Here is a 22,391-nt window from a genome sequence, read left to right on the forward strand (position 1 = left end):
TCTCTATATTTGCCTGCTTGCCTCTCCAATTTTGGGGATGATGGTTGGCCCTGTGACCTCCCTTACATATCTAAAAAGAGCTGTTAATTTTTTATTTGTCCATCTTCTTACTTGCTTTTAGGTTAGAGTAGTTGACTACCAAGTTTCTAACATGCTGGACCAGGAAATGGAAATTGTTTTCTTTGTTCACTTTTATTTTTTTATATTTATTAGGGAGGGAGGAAGAGAGAGTGTGTGTGTGTGTGAGGAGGGGCAGAGGGAATTCCCCAGACTCCCTGCCAAGTGCAGAGCCCTGATGAGGGGCTTGATCTCACAACCCCAAGACCATGACCTGAGCCAAAACCAAGAGTCTGACACTTAACCAACTGAGCCACCCAGCACCCCCATCTGTTCACTTTTAAGAAGAAAAATAAAATCTGTTTCTAATTACAAATAAAAGAAGAATATCTGTATTTTATATTGAGATGCAAATGTATACATTACATGGAAATTCTAATTAGAAAACAAAAGAGAATAAACATCATAGAAGATGATGTTTGGAGTTACTTCCTAAACATACTTCTATCCCTTGAAGGGTAGAGCAAAGACATCTAACTAGTGCTGCCTGTGCCATTTTGGCTGTAACACATCTGTTTCTTTATCAAGAAAGGTCATCTATTAAAGAAATTTATAAGATAAAAGTCAGTAATAAAAGATCATGCTTTATGCTGGCAATATATTGCTTAGATTTATTGTTAAAAGTGCTAGCAGGGCATAAGAAACTTGTAGATAACTCCAAGTGAAATGGATGATCTTTATACACTTTGACCAAACCTATTTAAAAAGAGAATTGAGTTTGCAGGATGGGGTATATGTAATTGCCCTTCTGAGCACAATTTATCTCACCTAATAGTGCAGTTAAGTCTATAGCATTCCCTTAGCAATAATCAGTGTGAGTGTTCTAGAAATCCCAATCTCCCATGCATAATTCAGAAAAACAAATGGGTGGTTTTAGATTTCTTTAATGTAAAATTTAGATGTAAATTTACTATTTTATAAAATCAGAGTCCCCACTTCACCTCTATATTAGAGATACATTTATTTACCTGCAATACCAGGCATAGTTGTTTTATCATTTACTTTCCTGCTTTATGACTTTTTAGTACTACTTGCACAGAAATACTAATAGCAAGTATAGATGGACAATTCAGATTTTACCCAACAAATATATTCATCTAGGCATTTATTACAGACATTTAAAGGGAGATACATTCAATTTTCTCTTTCAACATAGTAAAATTAATTATGTCAATTCCTTTACTGTTGTAATAGCACAGCAGACATAGGATTAAGTAAATCTGTTTCAAGTGCCTGCTTATTGCACTTGAAACAAAGGATTGCTGTTTGTGTAATCTTGGATGAGATGCATATTTTTTCTTAGGACTTCACCGTCAAGAACATTTGTCAAGGAAGTAAGAGCCCCTCTTCTATTTACTCCATAGGTGGATTTTCAAGTCTTTTGAGAAATAGTCAAAAACCTTTGTGTTTGATCCCAACCTACTGTTACTCTGTGCAATTATCCTAAAAATCAGTACTCGGGCTGAGTTATTTTGTAGGTAGTTAAGGATGTGGCTTTTAACTACAAGCAACAGTGGTTATCCTTCTAGCTATCACTGTCCTCAACCTCATTCATTTTTTTCTGCTCATTAGCTAATTAGCTACTTACCATGCTAGACCCTTGTTTATTTGGCACTTGGCTCTCATAGTTCTCTTATCTCCACAATATTGTAAGATACTTAGGGCTAGGAAACCAGGTGGGACAGCCACTCTCTAGTTTTTATCTATGCTGGGATTTTTGTTGTTTTTTGCACATTCCTCAGTAGTAGTGTTTCTTAATTGCCCAATGTGAGAATGTTCATCAAGATGATTAATCTTGTTTTCACTTTAGAAAAGTAGTTCTTGACCTCAGTGGAGCTTCCAAAATGACACCCCACTCCCAGATTCTGATTTCATTGGTTTAGTTTGTGGCTGAGACATGTTAATCTGTAAAGCTAACCAGGATGTTCTAATGTACATATAAAAATTGAGAACCACTAATCTAGAAGATTCTAGAAGGTCTAAGGAAAAGAGACATTGTGTTACTGCTCCTTAAAGAAACATTATATATATATTTTTTAATATTTGCATTAAAAGTCTCAGTTTGCAAGCACAGGAAATTATTAAAAGATGCCTACTGTTTTCCCTGTGAATTAAAGTAGATTGAAAATATTTCATATCATAGAAACTGTTCACCTTCTGATTTCATTGTAATACCAGTGACTGATTATAACTGCTATATAAAAGACAAACAAGTATGTTCTGTTTTGGCCTATGGAGACTTTTGAAATACCTAGAGAGAGAAATACTGTACAAGGGAAAGTTATTTCATATGATACTCAACATTGGAAATAGCTTTCTTTCAAACTATGGATGTGGTATAATGTATATATATTTGTTAATAATACATAATAGTAATACTTTTTGCTGATATGTTTTTGGACATGATCAAGAGCTGAGTATATCTGTGGGCAAGTTTATATTGAATACTTTTTACATTGGTTTTCATTCATGTGCTAAAATGTATTCGATTCTGTTGCTGTGTATTGCACACACATGATATCCTTAAGTAACACACGTAAATACATGTAGGCCATATGACTGACTATATGTTGAGTTTGATGAATGACAATATTTTAGGTTGAGCCCTTCTTGGGCCTGGATACCTATCCTGTCTTATAAAAAACTTTCCTAAAATTTGAGAATTTCTACTATAGAAAATGCTTTTTTTTTTTTTTCAGAGAAGCCCAAAGAGCAAATATATGTCATGTTGAAACATTGATTAATATGTCAGTACCAATCATTACCTCAGATTATCTAGCTGTCACTCCCAACACTGGAATGTAAAGGATTAGGACATAGTATGGAGATAGTTTCACTGGGAGTTTGGATAGAAGAAAGGTCCAGTTTATGAGGTAGACTTCACAGAGTACTACTGGATGTTACCTGACAACAAGGAGCAGGGCAGGTAGCAGGTGGCAGTGGGACACATGGCAAGGAGACAGTTAAGAACTATGTTGCTGAGCAATCAAAGTTCAGAATAAGAGCTGGGACATGTGTTATACAGAAAAGGGAGAATAACTTCCTGTTTTATATGATAAAGGAGGAAAAAAAGGATGTATGTAAAATGTTCACTATCCAAAAGTTGTCCCCAATATGCATTATGCATTAATGCCTGTAATAGTAAGAATTTCATGATGAGGGAGGGAGAGACCAAGAGAGGAAAAGAGGCTGAGAGGGAAAAGTTTGGTACCTTTCAGAAATAGTTGACTTGGGGTTAAAAAAATTAAACTTCCCCGCAATTCAAAAATGATTCCTCTCTTTTAACCAACTCTAGCCCCTCTTTGCCTGCTATCAATTCTTATCCCAATGTCTATTCCAGATGATACTATATCTCCACTCCCAAACTGTGAAGTCCTCGAGAGCAGTGGCATCTCATTCATCTTTCATTTTCCTATTCTTTCATAGTCCTGGCATATAGAAGGCTTCTAGTAAAAACTGACATTAACTGAACTGAAAGAATCCAATCTCCACCTTGGTCTCCTGGTCCTTCCAAGCAGAGTAAAATTAGGCATAATGATGTTTCCCTATAAAAAGCACAGACTATGGTATTTTAGATGCTCAAGCAATGCACTATCATTCCACAAAGAAAGCAGTTTGGTTACAAACTGCATTTCCATCTATTAATTCAAGATGGCCTAATTAAAATAGCAAATATCTTTGAAAGCAGAGTTAAGTAATAGCCGTGAATAATCATTTTTGCTTCCTGTCATATTGATAGAAAGTGAGGAAGCATTCTTTTTCTGAGATTAAATGCTTTATCTCAATGTCAATGGTTTCATGTATTAAAAAATCTTGACATTAATATAAAAAAACATTATTGAATCTATCATTAATCTGGACTACAGAAGAGCCTGAAAGTTGCTGCTAGATACATCACATGTTTTCATAATTATAATCAGTTAAATTGCTTAAGTGAGTGATTCTGTTTAAATTAGGAAATTAAAAGTTTGAATTATTTTTCAGCAAATTTGCTACTGCTTTTTGGGGAAGTTAAAGGCTTGCTGAATGCCGAAATTCTCCATAGCCACTGACTGTGTGCTATTTATAATCAATCTACAATTTTCCTAGTTGCTTCCAATAAAATATTAATGCAATCAAACCTAAACTGTTTTCTTTAACATTTATCTTCTTATCCTGGATCAGGCTGTAAAGCTCTTTTATTAAAATGAGCCAAACTGTTTAACAGCACATATGTAAGTTTGGAAAATATCACCCTAAAGCGTTCAAGAGATTTTTTTTTTTGAATTAGACTCATCATCTATAACTATATGATTTTCAACAAAGTATTTATTGTTGATATATTTTTATGGCTTAACACAGTTTTACTAGGCAAGATGTAGATTAGTAAGGGGTATAGGATAAAGTTTCTGACATTTACTGTATGACTTGGGAGACAATAATACATACAAAGAATATAAAACAGCATGTTCTCAAAAGAGTGCTACAGGTCATCATTTCTAAAGAGGAGTGGTTTTCACTGAGGGTCTAAAGTAATATCACAATACTCAGGGTTGGAGAGCAGGGTAAGAAATGGAGGTAAGCCATCCTCCCTTCCAAATGACTCCAATCCTGTCCCTTATTCAAAATTAGAGAGCAATTGTAAAAACAGTTCGATAAGAGGGAAACCTCATCATATATGTTGAGATGGTGCGTATTGAACTAGAGAATTTTGTTATTCTTGAGCTGAAGTTCTTATGACTAGCAACTGGGCAGATGGAAACATAAAGGGTAGGGCCTTCCAGCTGCAGGTAAAGAGAAAATGAAAATCAAAACAACAGCAAAACAGTAAGAAACCTTTGAGAATCATTATGAACTGGAATAAATGGGCAAGGGGAAGTCAAATAAAAATGATGGAAGTAGTCTGGAACAAATGGGTTTATAGAATTTATGAAATGCAAAGATAAGAGTTTTTGTCTCAAAAATAAATCCTGTGAAGGCCTGGATGGCGATGGTGGAGCTTTGATTCTCAGACATCACAAAGATTATACTAGGCCCAGGACTTCTTTTTCCTGGATGTGCTTAGAACAATCTAAACTTCCTTGATGTCATCAGAGACTCCCCATTTAGTAGCAAGAAAAGCCCAAAACTCACTTCCTACTATGTCCTGCCATATGTGATAAGTAAATGGGGTTACTGGCTTCACCATTCTGAGCAAATACAAGAGTATACCCATTAAACAGCTTCTCACTACTTTCAAGTAGTTTAAGTGATCCTGATGCAGAAACATCTTTTGGTTTAGGCTTTATATCAAATCAAAATACAGAGACCACCATAACTGGATAAATAAAGCTGAATTGGCTGATTATTGGGTAGAGAGAGAGAGAGATCACTTAAGAAACAAGCTTTGTGGGTCTCCCTGAGCAGAAATGTAAAGGGTTATCCTAGGGTTCTCTTAATATGGCACTATTCACATTCAGACTAGATACTTTTTCATGATGAATGAATGTGTGTGGGTGTCCTATATATTATGGGATGCTAAGCAGTATCTCTGGCATCTACCACTATATGCATATTACCCCACATCCCCAGGTTATGATAATCAAAACTGTCTCCAGACATTTGCAAATATCCCCTTGTGGGTAAAGTCACCCATGGTTGACAATCACTGGGCAAGATATAGAAAAAAAGGATAGCAATTTATGCAGTATTCTGACTTTAAATCTTTGTTTGACTTATGAAATAGATTTTACACTTTTTTTTTTAAACAAATCGTCTTGATATGATTAAGTCCCAAAAGGAAGGGTGCAGCTTTAAAAGAGGTCCGGGATGAGATGAATAAGACTACAACAAGGCATTTGGATGTGCATGATACAGATTTGAACAACTTTTCTTTAACAGCCCACCTCATGGACCCCTATTGTCTCTAAAAGTACAAAAGAGGCCAACACTGGGTTATATGTTAATAGCTTCCAGGTCTTCACCACTATATACATTATTACGAGCAGATGTTCTATGAAGCGGGTTTAGATGAATGTTCTGGTATTCAGTCTGAGCAGAGCAGAAGCAGTTTATTTTCCTTTTGTTGAAGAATGAGTTTTTGTGCAATCTGACAAGAAAGCAGTTATGCAGCATCATTTAAGACTCTGGAGACCAGACATCTGAAGACGTGAGTTGAGTAAGAATAACCACAGTCATATGAGATGGGACTAGAAGATACTTTAGAACCAGCACTGAAAATTCCCTAGTTTTGACAAGAAGAGGTCCCAGTGTCAAAGAACAACCAAGTTGTTCTTTTCTTTAATATGCATATAAATTATTCGACTGTCTCCGTGGTATTACTCCATGTGCAGCAGGAAATGTTAGCAAGAGGATATCCTCATCCTTGGTGCACCAGTAGGAAAACTAGGGTGAGACTGTTGTCCAGAAGCACTTAGGCCAATGTACTCAGTCCAGTCTGTTGTACTTCTAGGGCTTTTGCAGTGTTATTTATCATATGCCAATATAAAAATAACTTTTGGATTGGTGTGTGTCCTTTAATATCCTGGATTTTCCCATTAACATGTAATACATTTTGTTGAGATAACAAAGTATGGCATAGAAGTTAATACAGTATACAAAACTGACATGAATTTCTCCACTGTTTAAAGTGACATCATGATAAATCTCAGTATTATAAAAGGATTTCTGGATGTGTCTGGTTTGAATGAAGTCTTTTCATAAAAGGTGAAATGGTACAGTGTAGAATATCACCAGGAAATCTGTTTTAATCCCGGTTTACTCTCATGTACTGATACAAATTAAATGTGCAATATTTTTGCATCCCACCATAGGCACTGCAGAAATCATTACAAGTGGCTGTCTCACAAATTTTTCTCTATGGTAATATGTGTATTATCTTTAAGCTTCCTCATAGTCTCCTGCATCTAGTCACCCATTCTGGCCAGCCTCACAATTGATAGCTACCTTTTCCCAAACTCCCATCTCTGCTACCACACTCTAAACTACATTCAACCTATGGATTCTTTCCTTCACCATGCCCAAACTCCCCCCATATCTTCCATCTCTTCCTTAAATGGCCATCACTGCACATTAACAGACTCTTGACTCTGTTCTATCAGGACGTTTCCCATTGGGACTCTAATGGAAGGAATCCCATTCACTTCTCAGAACTAATATGGAATTGTATCGTCACACATCTGAATTTCTGGGTTTGATATTAGTTCATTTACACCATGTGTTTCACATTCTTGTTTGAATTATACACAAACTTCAATGAATAAATCCATCTTAACAATTGTTATGCAAAGGGAAAAAATTCTATCAGTTTTTTATTACAAATTTAATAGTAGCAGCAGTATGGAATTGCTACCTCTATAAAACTAATTGGTTTGGAGATTGTAAAAATAGACATTGTAGAGAAATAGGGGGATTTTAGTTCTCAATTCTCTTTGAATTTCAATGTCTGAAGTTACTTAATCTCTGACAACCACATTTTAAAGACAGATGTCAAAACCTCAAGACTGTACAGAGGAGGAGAGCCAGAATGGTCAAAATGACACAGAAAGAATGTCAAATATGAAAGGTGTTGTAATCAAGATTTATGCCTTTTCTATTTATATTTCTATCTATAAAGTTTAGATATGTATTTCTCTGTGTATTAGTAGGAAAGAGAACTATGAGTAGTTAGGGAAAAAGTAGAAACTGTATCAAAGGCAGAAAATAATTGGTAGAAAAAGTGCCCATCAAAGGGTTCCAGTATAATGGATTAACCGTACGCAATAGGAGGAGAACATACAATACAGATTCAGTGCCTTCTCTTGCAAGAGATAAAACCTCTAGATGACTGCAGACAACAATGCATTGTTAAAAAGCCACACTGACTAAGGGGCAACAGTCTTTGGACAAAACTAGATGGATTTGAGGGAGACACCAGAAAGAAGTTGAATATGAGGAGAAAAAGTAAACAGAAGGAAAGACCTCCTAAAATTTGTGCTAATGACCGGAAGCTTGTGGTGTTTGGTTGCCCATCACTTACTTCAAATTCCAAGTCATGGTGTAAACCAAGCATTTTCAACAGAAGAGTTGAAGAAATTAGAAATGTTTAGCTATGAAAATAGAAAACATTAATAGCCATCACCAAAACTTAAGGACCGTCATAAAGAGGTAAGATTAGACCATCCAGTACCATATTTAGACCCATTCAAGATACTCACCTCTCTCTGCACTATTTGATTTAGGAAGCTCTGAATCCTCCCCCCTTTAATATATATATCTCTTTCTCTCTCTCTCTCTTTCTCTCTCTCTCTCTCTCTCTCACACACACACATACATAGAGATGCACACATTAATGTATTAGAGAATACTCAGGCACCCCGTCACTCACAATCTGGCATACAGTGCTGGTAAAACTGGATCTATAACCCAAACACTTGTTCTTGTGATGAAGTATTTCAGGCCTCTAGGAAATTCTTCCACCACATTTCTTGGTTTACATTATTTTCTATTTCAGTATAGTTAAAAATGCAATGTTACATTAGCTTCAGGTACACAACTTAGTAATTTGACAAATTTATATATTATGTTATATTCGCCAAAAGTGTAGCTACCATCTGTCCCATTTCATAGCTATTAAAATATCATTGACTGTATTCCTTAGGCTATGCCTTTTATTCCTGTGACTTACTCATTTCATAATTGGAAGCCAGCATCTCCCATCCCTATTCACCCATTTTGCCCAATCCCCACCCTTTCACCTCTGGAAGCCATCAGTTTGTATTTATAGGTCTCATTCCACTATTTGACTGTTTATTCATTTGTTGTTGTTGTTCCTGTATTCCACTTATGAATGGAATCATATGGTATTTGTCATTCTCTGATTTATTCCATTTAGCATAATACCCTCTTGGTCCATTCATGTTGCTTCAAATGGCACAATCTCCTCCTTTTTTACAGTTGCATAATATTCCTCTTTCTCTGTGTGTGTATACATATCCATCTTTATTTATGCATATATTGTTGGGCATAGGTTGTTTTCATATCTCGGCTACTGGACATAACTCTATGGTAAATATAGGAGTGTATATATTTTTTTGAAGTTGTGTTTTTGTTTTCTTTTAGTAAATACTCAAAGTGAAATCGCTAGATCACATGGCAATTCTATTTTTAATTTTTTGAGGAGCCTCCATAATGTTTTCCACAGTGGCTACTCAAGTTTGCATTCCCAACAAAACTGCATGGGAGTTCCTTTTTCTCCGCATCCTCACCATTTGTTTCTTGTGTTTTTCCATTTTAGCCATTCTGACAGGTGTGAGGAGATAATCTCTTTGTGGTTTTGATTTGCATTTCCCTAATGATAAGTGATGTTGAATATCTTTTCATATGTCTGTTGGCCATCTGTACGTGTTCTTTGGAAAAATGCCTATTCAGGTCCCCTGCCCACTTTTTAATTTGATTGTTTTTTTTTTTAATATTGAGTTGTGTAAGTTTCTACATTTTGGCTATCAACCCCTTACCAGATATATAATTTGCAAAAATCTTCTTCCATTTAGTAGGTTGTCTTTTGTTCATGATTCCTTTGCTATTCAAAAGCATTTTAATTTTATGTAGTCCCAATAGTTTATTTTTGCTTTTGTTTTCCTTCCCTGAGGAGGTATCTAGATAAATGCTGTGTCAGAGAAATTACTGCCTGTGCTCCCTTCTAGGAAACATCCTAGGTTTCAGTTCTCACATTTATGTGTCTGTACTACCCAAAGCAATCTACAAATTCAGTACAATACCTATCAAAATACCAACAACATCTTTCACAAAACTAGAACAAATAATACTAAAATTTGTATGGAACCACAGAAGATCCCAGATAGCCAAAGCAATCTTGAGAAAGAAGAACAAAGCTGGAGGTATCAAAAACCAGATTTCAGATATACTATAAACCTCTAGTAATCAAAACAATATGGTACTGGCACAAAAATAGACATATCGGATCAATGGAGCAGAATAGACATCCCAGAAATAAACCCATGATTATATGGTCAAATAATCTATGAGAAAGGAGACAAGAATATACAGGGGGGAAAAGACAGTCTCTTCAATAAATGGTGCTGGGAAAACTGGATGGCTACATGTAAATGAATGAAAACGGACCACTTTCTAACACCATACATGAAAATAAACACAAAGTGGATTAAAGATTTTGCCCTACATTTTTGAAACAAAAGGCAATCATGGCCAAAAGTTTTAAAGATTTGGGTTGTTCTACTAACCCCTTTTTAGGTCACTGTTTTGAACTAAAAAGTAAATCTCAGCTATGGAAACACTTCACTTGAAAACTTTAATTTCTGTATCCTTCCTCTCCAATAGGAAGAATGCAATACAGTGTTGGAGAATTGAGTATATTTGGCTAGTGGTGCCAAGCAAATTTTTGCCTTGCTTCTTCTTTTCCAATCTGTAGTTCCAGAGATAACCACCAAAATAATACAATTAGATTCATTTTAGATAAGATATGTGATACAACAGAAGAAACAAATGAAACAAGAATGATCTTCAAACAGAGTGAATTAATGGTCTTTTGGCAGAAACTAAGCCCAGGTTTGAATTTACTCTCTCTATATATTATAAATTATCACTTATTTTTAATAGTATCACTAAAAGCTTAGCCAAAAAAAATTAACATACCAGAGTGGGAAAAAATGCAAGATAAGTAACATTCCAATAAAAAAGATAATTAGAACAAGGAAATGAACACCATAACCATGACTATGAAGAATAAGATTCATATACAAATAATCTCAACACTGATTTCTAAAGAGAGTAATTTTTTCTGGCAATTATAGATCAAAGTATATGAAGAGATGTTGGAACAAATTAGGCACCACACTGCTACTTTTATTTCTGTATAATATGCTAGCATTGAAAAATTTGAAAGAAGAATGCAAAAAATAATCTATGGAACTCTATGTTGCCTCAAGAGATGGTGAGAATGGCAATTTAAGATAGCAATTTATAAAATGAAATTTAAATATTTTGCAATATTTTATAACAATGATACTTTACTATTTGCTAACTAGTTAATGTGTTTGAGCATATTGTTTTAAAGCTAGAATTCCTTTTTTAATCTAACTTCAAATTTAAGAATTTTATTGACGATTCCAGTGGCTACTGTCTTAGTAGACTATAATTTTCCAGATTGAAATTATAGAATAACTAAGAACTACAATAACTCAAGAAGAGCTGATGGGGATGCAGGTGGTTAGAGGGAATTATATAAACCAGGACTTCGGAAACTTCTTAGAGTGATGGAGATATCAAATAACTTCATTATTTTGGTAGTTACATGACTTTAAACATTTGTCAAACTCCTCAACCATACACTTTAAAAGATTGAATATCACTATTTGCAAAGTATCGCTCAATAAAATTGACTTTAAAAAAATCACAACATCTGTTCTTTGAGCTCTTATACATAATAATTCACCATTAAGTCAATAAATGATCCAAAATCGATTGTTTTTAAAAGTTTTCTAATTTAGTATTACTGTCAAGAAAACAAAAATATGTTAAAAATCATGGTTATAACAACAATTAAAGATGTTGATAAGGTGAGAGGTAAGATTACATAGAATAAATAAAATAATTTATGAATTATGTCAATTCTAATTTATTAACCATTGATATACCACTGACCTATCCATAACTGAATACTCAGACAAACACAGTAAGATTGTTTATTTACAGTTTACATTTCCCACCTTTAAAGTCCACTAAAAATGGTATTTTAACATGAATTTCCATTTTTCCATTATGGAGCTATATTTTTAGAAGAGGAAAATAAAAAAATATTTTATGTGTCAGTTGTGTTAGTTTGATTGTAACTTTTAGACAAGGGGTCTAGTCATCCTCTGTGTGTTTTCATGCCACAGATCCTACAAATATTAAAAGTGGGTCTGAGGCCTCCTTAATCTATGAAGCTATTTATTAGAAAAATAATTTCAATTCCAACATAAAAAACATGTTAGCCATTAATGATGCCCCAAACTGGAATGGACAAACTCGTGGTATACACTCCACTGTATGTCCTATAACTAGAACGGTTCAAGGTCAGATTGAACAGTTGCCAGAAAAAGATGCCTTAGAGCAGATTTCTTACATAATGATAAGGTAGGCAAATGACATAGTAAGGGTATTATTAAATACCAAACTACCTTCTGAACACATTAATATTTATTGTTTACTGAGTATTAGGTTCCGTGGTAAACATTTCTTAGATATTAACTCATTTAAGCTTCACAAATCTTAAGGTAGGTGCCATATTCTCCATTTTACAGAAAGGCCCAGACTTAGAAAAATAAAATAATTTTCCCAAGATTACCCTGCCAGGATATTCAGAGTCTGGATTTGAGTTGTGGTCAATTAGTCTCCAGTGACTTTGTGATTATCCATTACATAAATGTGCCTTTCATTTATTTCTTATTTTTAAAAGAATGTTTCCTCTAGATGATGTAACATATGCTATCTATGCCTTACCATGTCCTCTGAGCCCTGCCCTATTCCTTGCATTCCAACACATCTATCATCTAGCACTTGGGTTTTGTTGCCAGAGACTTCCTCTCACCCAGCAACTAGCTCTGCATACACAGATGACAGATTAGTAAACCAGGGAACTAAGGCTCTTTGAGAACAGTCTTCTGACCAGTGACTGAGATCCTCTTAATACCACAATTGGGAAAATTCTGAGGTTTGTGCCCTTGGATTCCCCAGTAGAATTGACCTCCCATCAAATTATTTGGAAAATGGCATAATATTAGTTTATTTTACATAATAAAGAATATTCTATAAAATATATTATAAACATATAAATTTGATGTTATTATATAAAAGCATATTAATTAACTGTTCACCCATATCATATAGTTCCCAGTTAAACATATGTAAAGCTGCAGTGCTTCAAGTTATTAATTTCCTATCGCCAGTCTACTATGTGTTCAGTGCCATACAGTATGGAATCTAATGATTCAAATTAAAATTAGGAAAGAAAATATTGTATAATATCATGGAAAGTTAAGGTAGCTTAATTGAAAAACTGGCTACAGTTGAAAATAAGTCTTTCATCTTTTTAATATGATATGTATATGATATAGTCTCTTGAAATAATATAATTTTATGTTATATATAAACATTTGAAATATAATATATGAATGATATATAATAATAATTGAATGATAGTCATGCTCCTGTATTATAGATATTGCATTATAGGTATTAAAGTATTTAAGATTTTTATTTCTTAAGTGCATCACTTATTTTCAAATCTTTGGTTTTAACTAACTCTACATGCTTATCAAGTAATCCTTTGGTATAAGTGGGTGCTGAACATTCATTACTTCCCCTCCCCCATTTCCAATGATTGGTTTTATTGTATATAAATAATTTTGTTTTTAACAGAAGAATCATGCTTGGAAAATGTGACTATGTCGGACGCCTGGGTGGCTCAGGGGTTGAGTGCCTGCCTTCAGTCCAGGGTGTGATCTTAGAGTCCCACAAGGAAGCAATTCTCTATGTCGAGCACATCACGATCAAGTCCCACATCGGACTCCCTACATGGAGCCTGCTTCTCTCTCTGCCTGTGTTTCTCCTCTCTTTATCTCTCTCTCTCTCTCATGAATAAATAAATATAATCTTAAAAGAAGAAAGAAAATATGACTATGTAATATAACTTGTTTGAATCAAATTATCTTTATATACTCCAGGATTTAAAAAGAGGTATTGAAAGAATCTGAGGATTGTTGCAGTGGGTCCAGTGGTTTATTGTTTTCCTAAAGGAGATGTATGGTTCATAGTTCTCAAGTGGTCTAGACAATCAATGACATGGGGACCTCAGGTGTCTCTGTGGAAGCTGTATATGGTGGAGAGGACCTCAAATTTTCTGATTCTTCAATTCTCAATGCTCACCAATGTGGTTCCATGCAAAAAAATGGGATGTACCTCTTGGTTAAGACCATTTATTTGTTTTTCATTAGACATTTTAAAATATATCATTTTACTGGTGTTGTTGTAATTGCTCATTTATCCATATTCTATAAGTTTATTTGGGGCATTCACTTGGGATTTAGCCCAGTGTTTTTGCATTAACCACTGTGTTTCTGTAGACACATAAATTTTGGAAATACTGTGACAAAGAAATGCCAGTCAGCGTGTTATGTTCTAATTTTAACGTGCTGAGAGGAAGATATGAAACATGAGCAAAAGAAGAGGGAAAACCAGGAAGAAAACAACACAGAACCAGGATCGAATAGGAAGAAGTATCTCTCAAGACTTATGTTCCACGTATCGCACCTACATCCTTTGAAACATGTACTAATGCTTCAGCATAAGCTGTAACGTAATGTGGTAATTACCTTGGTTGCCAACTTTTTATTAATAGGGAAAACAGAAGGGACACCTGAGTGGCTCAGTGGTTGAGTGTCTGCCTTTGGGTAAGGGCCTGATTTCGGATTCCCAGAATCAAGTCCCACATTGGGCTCCTTGCATGGAGCCTGCTTCTCCTCCCTCTGCCTGTGTCTCTGCCTCTCTCTGTGTGTCTCTCATGAATAAATAAATAAAATATTTATTAAAAAATAGGGAAAATAGAAGAGTAAAGAGAAAGAATTCTTCCTACTGAATATACTCGGTGAAAAGAAAAAAAAAACTAACAAAATTACAAGATCTGTCTCTATGCCCTTCAAAATTTCTAAAACTGAGTTGGAAGGCCAAATCAGAACAATATTACCATTACCTATAGAGAACAAACAAGGCTGTTGGAAGGAGAGGGGTAGGGGGATTGGGTAAATGGGTGATGGGTATTAAGGAGGGCACTGGTGGTGATGAGCACTGGGTGTTGTATGTAAGTGATGAATCACTAAATCCTACTCCTGAAACCAGTATTACACTACCTGGTAACTAACTAGAATTTAAATAAAAACTTGAAACATAATTTAAAAAGAACAATATAACCTTGATATAAATTCTGAACACTACATGTGGAAATGTTAAGAGGATAAGGAGACAACAGAGTAAAAGTGTTCTGTAAAATTATACATCAGGTAAGTATAAGGAGTGATTATGAAATATTAAGAATAAGAATACTAATTATCTTTAAGTTAAAAAAATAGCTTTATTTTATTTTTTAAATATTTTATTTATTTACTCATGAGAGAGAGAGAGAGAGGCAGAGACATAGGCAGAGGGAGAAGCAGGCTCCTCACAGGAAGCCTGATGTGGGACTCTATCCCAGGACCCCAGGATCAAAACCTGAGCCAAAGGCAGGTGCTCAACCACCAAGCCACTCAGGTGTTCCTAAAAGAATAGCTTAAAATAACCTAGAACTACCTAGAAAAAAACATGCTATTTACTGTAAGAAATTTATAGTTTTTAAGACACTTGCAGGATTTCTATGTTGTTTTCATGAATGTTCCATGTAATGAATATTCATCTTTAAATAACTCTGGAAAGGAAATTGAGGGGATGAAATCAGACAGGATATCATCTATTCTACCCATGTAATTCTACATAAATTTACTGGAAGGGATTAGGAATGCCTAAATTTTACTAATTCCTGTTGATGTGAAGAACACAATCACTTTCCTCCTGGCAAGTATTTTGCATACTGGCCTGGATTTTTACTCTAGGGCAGGTAAACACCTCACCTTGGGGGAGAGCTATGTTGCTGTAAAGAAAATGAATTTCTTGATCTAATACTTTTTTCTTTTAGCTTTTTTATTTTACGTTTATAGCAGCAAACCATCTGATTTTTCCCAAGGGACATTATTTATGGTGGCTTTCTCTTGCTTCTAGTTGTCATTTTATAAATATTACTAAACTTGAATTAAAGTAGTAAAGAATAGTCCAATCTAATTTCAAAGAAGTAACACAAATATCTATACTGCAAGAACTCAGAGTACTATATAAGCATTGTGAAAAAGTAGAAGGAAAGATTTCTTCCACCAAGTCCTTAAATTCATTTGTATTACTAATTAGTGTTAATCTATTCCTTCTCTGTAATGTTGAGTATTTAACCCTCAGAATCTATTTCTCTATTCCAAACACCACACACACACACACCCCTCACCCTCCCCACCATGAAAGAAAGGAAATACACATGTACCAAGATAACAAGAGAAAGTCTAGAATCTTTACAAGGTAATATTTTTTTGAGAATTAAAAAAATCAAAAGGCTAAAAGATTTATTTACACAGAAAACTCTTTTGACTATACATGTAAATAAGACCAATGAATGGAGTTGGTTGAGTGTTTCTTAAAATTTTGTAAAAACTCTGTGCCCATAATAGTCTAGCAGTGAAGATGAAGAAGCTAAGATCGCTTCTGAAAAAGAGCAGCAGGGCTGATCAATAAGAAAAAACATACAAGCACATGAGAAGGGCATTGACTAGACTGGATTGAATTTTTTTCAATCTGATAGAATAGAGCAATACAGAAATCTCCTATACAGTTATTATTCCCCCATCACTACCCCTGCTAACTGCAGTTAATGCAAACAGAATAAACACAGACTCATAGCACTAAGTGATGATTCTGCAAATCAGAATTACCATAATTGAAACAAGGAAGCAATTCTCTATGTCGAGCACATCACGTAATTTATCATTTAATCTGCACTACGATTCTATTAGGCAGCCTTATCTGTTTCAAGTTATGAGAAACCCCTGGGTGATGAGATTCCTAGTCTCTCATTATTTATAAAAGGTTAAATGTGTTTGTTTATTTTCCTGTTTGTGGTTGTGCATTCAATGAACCGATTTAGTCAGTAGGAGAAAGTAGATGTTCCTCAGTGATTTCTTATGGATATGAGGCCCAAATTGAAGTTGATAGAAATTAGAAAGTACAAAAAATGAAAGCACAAAATAATAATAGTAATTAACACATAAAACAGATTTACATATTTAATATTCACAACAACCCTTTGAGGTATCTACTGTGGATATCCTCATTTCACAGATAAGAATGCTGAGGCAGAGAATTAATAAGCCCAGCAAAAATAGGGAGATTTTTGAAAATAGGTGAACAATTTAAATTTTTCAGAAACAGATCTATAACCTAGCAAACTGGCTTCTTCAAGTTACCTGTAACTTCGGGAACATATAAAATTCTGGAAAGTATCCTTATCAAATTTTCCCAGAATTTGGGAGACTATCTCCTGAAAAGGCACTCCTGATTTCCACACTAAGGCTTTTGCCTTCAGCCAGCTAAATGTAACCACTATTCAGTCAGAATTCTCTGACTTTGCTTATGACAGTGAATGCTAGACACACACAAAAAAGATTATATGGTATTCAGAAGGCATTACTTTGCCTAAAATGAACATTTTTTCTTTCTGGTTATTTTTCACCTGGCCCATCTCTCAGGGGAGGAGTTTTTATGATGGCTGTAGGAATGAGAGGATTTAGAATAGGGTGTTTCACATCCTTCTCTGTTATTTAGAGGAAGATGTCAGAGCAATAGTCTACAACCAGAACATAAATGAATGGTCTATTCCACAGGGCCTACATGTGTTCGTATTCTATAGTGCTATATCAGAGCAATATATGACATTGTCACATCTTCACATTTTTTCTTTAACTTCCCAATTTCACCATCATGCAGTCTTTCCAGAGGAAAACAAATGGAGTGCTATTCTAGGAAAAAAAAAAAAAGATAATTTAAAATGAAAGGAAGTAATAGTAACACTGTAAGCTGAAGAAATTGAAGGAGATGGAACCCGACAGATGCCCATTAAAATTTAGTATTATGTCATTGGTGATTGTGAAAAATGTAAAACCAGTGAAGACAAAGACTAATGAGAAATAAGAAATAACAATGTAAAGGTAGAGAACAAGAGTATAATTCTTCAAAACAATCTCGACGACAGTGAGGGGTGAGATAGACCCCTAGCTAAAAATTAGAAGGATAAAACTGAGTGTGATTTCTTTCTATTTGTTTGTTTGCTTTTTTTGGTTTGATTTTGCTTTTTTAATGTTTGGAGAAACTTGAGCATAGAAGGCATAAAAGTTGTAAATTTAAGACTGATGAAGACAGATGAAGGACGGTGGTGGCGTTGCCATCCATAGCAGAGGTGCAAGGTGAGGTTTGCATGGGAAGTGGGGCACTCTTTTCCATGGAAACCACAATGAAGCAGAGGAAGGCTGATTGGGTGGAAATGTTCTAGGATATTTGTGAGGGGGGCAGGCTTAAGAGCCTTCACACCTAATGGACTCATTAGGTCATTAGGTAATAGAAGCCAAAGACACTTGCTAAGAATGAGAAGAAAGTGGGGTGGCAGGGCTGCAAGACGTGGCACTGATATGATATAAAGTACTGCTTGAAGGGGAAGGATTCTAAGAAAATCTGAACATACAACTAAGGCTGGAGATAAGGAATGTGTGTGATAACGTCAGAATAACCATGATCTTTTTCCTCCAGGACTTAACAACATGGGTATAGGGACTGGAGAGATGAACAGTTGGGTTTATACAAGGTGGTTATAGCTTTTCTGGATACAAGCAGGTAAGCATTTGTAGATAATTTGTGCTAAATTTAACAAGGAACATGAATGAAAAATTTAAATTCAAAGTATCTGCAGCTTTGGTTTCTATTGAAGGACTTTGGGTCAGGGGCTGTGTTGGAGGAGCTTCCCTAGCTTCTCTGAAATCACACCTTATACCTATATAACCAACAAGCCAGAGTCACAGAGTGATTACTTGCATGGACACTGCAATCAAAATGCTTGGTTTCAAGCCCTGCCTTTGACACTTCTGGCTATGTAATGTAGGGCAAGTTTCTAAATTGCTCAGTTTCCTTACCTTTAAAATGGAAATAAAAGCAATTGTACAAACCTCATGAAGATTCATTAAAGCTAATGCCTAAAACAGTGTCTGCCGGGTTACATTAAGCTTTCCATAAATGTTGGTACTAATTAGACTCTAGAGCAGTTCCTTCCTCAAATTCAATGCAATCTCCAAATGCTGAAGGCAGAAAGTTAAAATATGCAAGGAACAAAGCCAAGAAATAATTATTTGATTTTTCTATTAATGTTATAAATAATATATGTAGTATTCCATCTCTCAATTTCATTAACTACTGAATGAGGATAAGGTTCAGGGTTAATTTTTAAAAAGCAGTTAGTTTGCTCTACTCGTGACAGGACCTATTAACTTATTGCCACTTACTCCATTTCTTTACTCATGGACAAAATCTTAATTCAGCTCTAAATATAGCTGTTCCGATGGCTGAGAGTAGTTTTATCACCAGCTCATTAGAAAAATCACTCTTTGAAATTTCAGGCTGAAATATATTTTAATGGCAAAAAGTCCTCATATGCTAGGTAGAGCAGGGTAGTGAAATTCAAAGAGAATGCTTTTTGTTCTGTAATTAGAGCTAATGAGGTGCTTAATTATGATTGGCACATCCTACATCCATTCATAGGGCAAGAGAATAAATAATTCATAAATGCCCAATGTTCCCCTCTGTTTTATTTGACCACTAGTCTTGGAAAAGTGCATTAGTTTAAGGAGGGTTGAGGAGGTGAACTTACACAGAGACTATCTTGGGCAGTTGTGCTCTAAGTAACTGGGTCAGCAATCTCAGCGTCACCTGACAGAAACGTAAAATCAGTCCCCACTTTAGCCCTCTCAACACAGTCCCACATTTTGACAAGATGCCTGAGAATCCACATGCAGGTTGAAGTTTGAAGGAGTTCTTATGCTCTGGAAAAAAGTGACGGCTGATTTAAGGTCTCAGGATTCTGCTGTTTTCCATTCCTTTGATTTCTGACTAACTAGAACAACTGTTAAAACTGGGAAATTTGAGAACAAGTCAGGAAGGAGCTTCACCCCTACCAGCTTCCATATCTCCTCTCTTTTCCCCACATCTGAGTGAGAGACTGTTTTCACACACACACACACACACCCTGACCTTGATTCTCCTCATACAATGATGGATTTTTGGTTGAAGAAATAGGATGCTCATGCCGTGGGTACCAGTGCAGCTCATCAATTCTAGCAACCACAGCTTTTGAAAACAAAATCATAAAATATGACTGAACATACAGTTTGAAGACCAGGGATAAATTTTCCTATGACAAGAACATTTTTTAAACCCACAAATTTGTCCTGGGTGATATGTGCTTTATCAATAGAGACAGTTGTTGTGGCAAGTTGTCAGGCTAAGTAGATTTAAGAGAACAAGGAGGGATGGGATAACGCAGCCCAAACATATTTGTTTAAAATTATGAATTAAGTATTCCTTGTTTTACTTGTTTCACTGCCTTATATAATCTTAACATTTAGGAGAGAAGAGAGAATAATGAATTTGGTTTTCAGAACAAGATTTAAGAGTAGAATTGGGTGAAGTTGCACTCATCATCTCTAATACCTTTAGAAACAGTAAATCAAATATTTATTTTGAAAGTTTCTAATAAAACTAAAATCTCACAATTGAATGTGAATGAAATTTTCCTCATGAAATCTTAGTATCAATATGTCTGGAGTAATACTTAAGTGATATTTCTCCCCTGAGGACAAGGGTCTTTAAATAGAGCAAATCATGGATTTCCCATTACCATACTATCTCAATTCCTAGGACCAAATTATGTTCCCTATTACTGTACAGATGAGTTGAACATTTTTTAGATGATAATCCATCTTTCTTGCCTTGATGTATCTTCTATGGATTTAGTTCCATCTCAAAGTTTACTCTGGAGTACAAGGTAAAAGAACAAGTTGAGAAAAACAAAGAAAGTCAAAGTGGATGACACCAAAAAATAGCATGATTTTGAATAGTTGTAGTAATTAATCTGCTATTATGTTATTCTGTCTATTGGGATTTTAAATAACATTAGATAATCAGACTTTGGGGGCTCAAGAAATATTTGAGACTTGACGTTGAATGTTTACATTATTAGGGCAATCCAAACACTTACATGATGATCAGGAGCAGTGATTTTCAACCCTGGGTAAAAAGCAGTGTCCACACACACAGCAGCCCCACTGAATCAGAATCATTTGGGGCAAGAGAATAAATAATTCAAATATATGTAAATATATATATTTCTATATATTATATATGTAAATAATTCAAATAATAATTTGGGGCAGGTGGCCTATGGATTAGTATTAAAAAAACAACTCTCCAAGTGATTCTAATTAGAGTTAGGCTTGAAATCTACTTGCATCTGTTACATTAACAGACTTAGTACTTGATGTATAGAAAATGCAATTCAACTACAGTTTTCCTTACTGGAAAATTCATATGTAATTATAATCCATAATGTCTGAGTTTGAAAATGGTAAATGTCATTTTATAAGACTAATCATAAAATCTCCAGTTAAGTGAGATGCTAGTTTATAATAAGAAAAAAATGCATCCTGATGAAATATCAGAGCACATTTCTTTTTTGAGGAGATCACAAATGCCATTGTTTCTTACTCCTCTTAGTTCATTGAGATTTTATTGCCTTTAAAACTTTATACAGGGAAGAATATAGTCTTATAAACATCCTTCTAAGAAAAATAGACTATAACTTTCAGCTTGGGTGGCTCTATCCATGATATAAATATCTGGGGCTCAAGATATGAAAAACGATTGTTATGTTTTATTTGAAGTGATGGTCATTAAGTAAATATCATTATTTTCTTTTCTTATAATGCTTAGATGTTAAAACATTTCAACAAATTTCATACTGAAGTATTTTCAATGGCAACAAGCTGAGTTATTATCTTTGTTTATGTTTTAGTGACTTACCCCATGTTCTTGAGAAGCTACCAGAAAAAATACGTACTTCGTCTAATAGTTCACCAACTTTTTTGTGAAATGTAGCTTCTCTCTTGGAGAGTTAGGTTTTATTAATATTCTTGGCAAGGGAAATACTAGGAAGTACCTGTATTTGCAAATATATATAGACCCAAATAAGTAAAGCAATATATTCTTTATATTTAGAACTTTGCTTTGAGGATTTAGAAGGGCAAACAAAGAAACAAAAATCCCACTGGAACAAGTTTCCTTTTAAGACTGTAGATTGTATATCCTACTTAAATTAAGTAACATATAATAGTTGCTCTGGTTTTGAATAACTTAGAAGTATTATCTAAAGTCAGGTAGGGAATACAAAGATTATTTGTAAATGGGTCACTGTGGAATCTAATGTCTCTAGAATAATTTAAAATATATAGGAAAGAAAAGCATTTTTTAAAAATTAAGGAAAGGGAATGGCTGATATCTATCATCTATTATCTATCTATCTAATGTCTTGAAGCAGGGGCTAGGAATGTGTCAGTTAGTTTGAGGGGAAG

General features: G+C 34.7%; 1 long non-coding RNA gene across 1 annotated transcript in view; it reads left to right on the top strand.

Moving 5' to 3' along the window:
- LOC111097760 overlaps window positions 1-22,391 on the top strand; it is a 79,068-nt gene that overhangs the window by 26,159 nt on the left and 30,518 nt on the right. The window contains exon 2 of the long non-coding RNA XR_005366022.1: window positions 18,526-18,609. This is a non-coding gene — a long non-coding RNA (uncharacterized LOC111097760). The remainder of the gene's footprint in view (window positions 1-18,525; window positions 18,610-22,391) is intronic.

This window comes from Canis lupus, chromosome 10, assembly GCF_011100685.1.
Source record: "Canis lupus familiaris isolate Mischka breed German Shepherd chromosome 10, alternate assembly UU_Cfam_GSD_1.0, whole genome shotgun sequence".
In the NCBI taxonomy this organism is placed as follows: domain Eukaryota; kingdom Metazoa; phylum Chordata; class Mammalia; order Carnivora; family Canidae; genus Canis; species Canis lupus.